The sequence below is a fragment of the Ovis canadensis genome, chromosome 5, assembly GCF_042477335.2.
Source record: "Ovis canadensis isolate MfBH-ARS-UI-01 breed Bighorn chromosome 5, ARS-UI_OviCan_v2, whole genome shotgun sequence".
NCBI classification, from domain to species: Eukaryota; Metazoa; Chordata; class Mammalia; order Artiodactyla; family Bovidae; genus Ovis; species Ovis canadensis.
Genome location: NC_091249.1, coordinates 23,903,886 through 23,907,506, shown reverse-complemented (window position 1 = coordinate 23,907,506; position 3,621 = coordinate 23,903,886). Strand labels below are relative to the sequence as shown.

Below are 3,621 nucleotides of genomic sequence, written 5' to 3'. Positions count from 1 at the left end.
CAAATCAGTCAACCCTAAAGGAAATCAATCCTGAATATTGGGAACACGTGCACTCCCATGGCGGTTTCATGTTGGTGTGTGGCAAAACCAATACAATATTGTAAGGTAAAACAAACAAACAAACTCCAATACTTTGGCCACCAGACATGAAGAGCCGACTCATAGGAGAAGACCCTGATACTGGCCAGAGGAGAAGGGGGTGACAGAGGATGAAATGGTTAGATAGCATCACTGACTCAATGGACATGAGTTTGAGCAAACTCCAGAAGATAGTGAAGGACAGGTAAGCCTGGCATGCTGCAGTCCATGGGGTCGCAGAGTTGGACACGACTTAGCAATTGAACAACAGCAACAACATTTTAGACATAACATAAAACCAAGAAAGCATTTATAAGTGACAGTAGCATATTTGCAATATAAGTGCATTACCATTAACCTTTTTTGATTGTAATAAAAGTGCTTAAAATTAAGTTTTTTACTTTTGAGTCATTCATTTCAAAGGCAATCATGTCAAATAAGCATATTGCTAGCTGCAGTATGACACAGCTACTAGATAAGCTCCCAGGACTTATCTAATAACATTCCAAAGAAATAAATATTTAGGAATACATTTTATCAAGGAGTTGAAAGACATATACACTAAAAACTGTTAGATACTGATGAGAGAAATTGAAGAAGACAAATAAATGAAAAGATTATCAAGTGTCCACGGTTTAGAAGACTTAATATTATTAAAATATTCTTACTACCCAAAGCATTCTACAGATCCATTGCAATTTCTACCACAACTAAAGGTATTATTCACAATGAAGCTCAATAAAGTGAGTTACGTAAATTGTGTAGAGGAGTTGAATTCATACAAATGGGAATTCCAGGAAACAGAGAAAAGGAGGAAGTTCTCCTTCTACAATCTGATAAAAAATATCAATTTCTGGCTCCCTTTATTTCAATTCTGAAATCACAGTACTACTTCAGCCCCAAAACAGCTGGACCTTTTGTAGCTGCCATTTCAATGATTCTTTCCAGAGCTCTCTTTATATCTTTGTTCCTCAGACTGTAGATGAAGGGGTTCAGCATGGGTGTGACCACAGTGTGCATCACTGAGGCTGTTGCACTTGAGTGTGGGCTTTGGGTAGCAGCAGAGCTAAGGTACACTCCTAGGCTTGTACAATAAAATAAGCAGACCATTGAAAGATGAGATGCACAGGTGGAAAATGCTTTATACTTCCCTTGAGCTGATGAGATTCCTCTTATGCAGGAAACTATCTTAGAATATGAGTAAAGAATTCCAGTGAGGGTTAAAAAGCCAAACATCCCAGCTGCAAAATAAACAACATGTCATTAAAAAATGTGTCAGAACAGGCAAGCTGGACCATCTGATTAATTTCACAGAAAAAGTGGGGAATTTTCAAGTCTGTACAGAAGGACAGCTGCAATACCATTAAGCTTTGTATCAAGGAATTCAGAGCACTCATCACCCAGGACACCAGCATGAGCAGTCCACAGAGCCGGGAGTTCATGATGACCGTGTAGTGCAGGGGATGGCAGATGGCCACAAAGCGGTCATAAGCCATCACAGTCAGGAGGAAGTCATCCAAACATACGAAGAGTATGAAAAAATACATCTGGATAATGCAGCCTTCATAGGTTATGGCTTTGTTCTCTGCCTGGATGTTCCACAGCATCTTTGGGATGGTGGTAGAGGTGAAACAGATGTCTACAAAGGACAGATTGGAAAGGAAGAAGTACATGGGGGTGTGGAGGTGGGGGTCTGAGCTGAAGGCCAGGATGATGAGGAGGTTTCCAAAGACAGTGATCAGGTACATGGAGAGGAAAAGCCCAAATATGAGGGGTTGTATTTCTGGTTCCTCTGAAAATCCCAGAAGTAAAAATTCTGAAATTCTTGTTTTGTTTCTTGATTCCATACGCTGGCTGTGACTCTGAGGAGAGAAGCAAATACTATGATTAGTATTTACATGAACTTACATTAGTCACATTTTCTCTTTTAATGAGAAATTCTTCATGTACGTAAGGAATGTACAGCGAAGTCTGGCCACATTTTAGGCACTAACTAGACTATGAATAATGGATGCTGAAGCACAAAAATCCCTGAAATTCACTGATAGAGAAAAAGTATATAAGGAAATAATGAAGTTCTATATAACTTCAGATGGGGATGAATGATATGACAAAATGGAAAACAAATCTAAACGTGAGAATGAATAGTGAATTCTATTTTTCATGAGTGTTGTGGCAAGACTGGCAAACAAGTTGACATTTGAACAGTGATTTCAACTAAGAATAGGACAGATGCACAAAGTTGTGTGTGGAAGTGTATGCAAGCAGAAGAATGGCTAGCACGCTTATAAATAAAAATCAGAAATAAAAGAAGTGTTGTTACAACTGATACCAGAGAAATATAAAGGATCATGAAAGACTACTGTGAACAATTACAGGCAACAAATTAGAAAATTAGAGATTTCCACTCCAAAGCAGCAGAATACAATTTCTTCTCAAGTGCACATGAAATATTCTCCAAGATAGATGACGTCTATCTGTCAAGCCTTGGAAAATTAAAAAAAATTAAAATTGTATCAAGCACTTTTTCCGACCACAACCCTATGAGATTAGATATCAATCAGAGGAAAAAGAACTGTAAGAAAAATGCATGGTACCTAAACAACATGCTCCTGAAAAACCTAGAGATCACTGAAGAAATCAAAGAGGAAATTAAAAAAAAATACACAGATTCAAATGACAACAAAAACACAATGACCCAAAACCTATAAGATGCAGCAAAAGCAGTTCTAAGAGGGAAGTTTATAGTAATTCAAGCACACCCCAAGAAACAAGAAAGTTTTAAATAAACAATCTAAACTTACACCTAAAGCAACTAGAGAATGAAGAACAAACAAAATCTTAGGTAGAAGGAATGAAACCATAAAGATCAGAGCAGAAAATACAAAATAGAATTGATGCAAGCAATAGCAAAGATCAATAAAACGAAAAGTTAGTTCTTTGAGACGATAAATAAAATTGATAAACCTTTTACCAGACTCCTCAAGAAAAAAGGGAGAGGACTCAAAACAATAATATTAAAAATGAAAAAGGAGGAATTACAACAGATATTACTGAAATACAAAGGATCATAAGAGCAGACTTTTCTTAATGATATAAAATGCAAAACTTTTGAATTAGGAAATCTGGACTTGAATTTCAAATCTATCACACCTTAGCTTTTTAAACCTGGAGAGCCAACCCAACCTTTCAAAATGTTAATATCGTCATTCAAAAAAAAAATCGTCATTCAAATAGTGGGGAGAACAGTATCAATCATCCCAAGGTAGTTGACAGATTTAGTATTTCCTGTTGGTAAATGAGTGGTTAACACTTAGGCTAAAATGAGGCGGAGTTTTTCTACTCTTCCAATGTTTGTTTCTTCACTTCTTGGTCCTCAATTTCACAGTTTTTTTTTTTTTTTAAATTCATTGTTGTCGCTTCTGTCTGTCACTGACTGGCACCCCTCTAGTCCTGTATTCACTTTGATCCAGAAAAATTTTCTATATTGCAAAGCTGATGCTCAAACTTCCACTCCCCTTTGTGACATTTCAATGGAGAATG

General features: G+C 36.9%; 1 pseudogene; it reads right to left on the bottom strand.

Moving 5' to 3' along the window:
* Nucleotides 1-966: 966 nt before the first annotated feature.
* Nucleotides 967-1,925, bottom strand: LOC138441701 (olfactory receptor-like protein OLF4; annotated as a pseudogene).
* Between the last annotated feature and the right edge of the window lie 1,696 nt (nucleotides 1,926-3,621).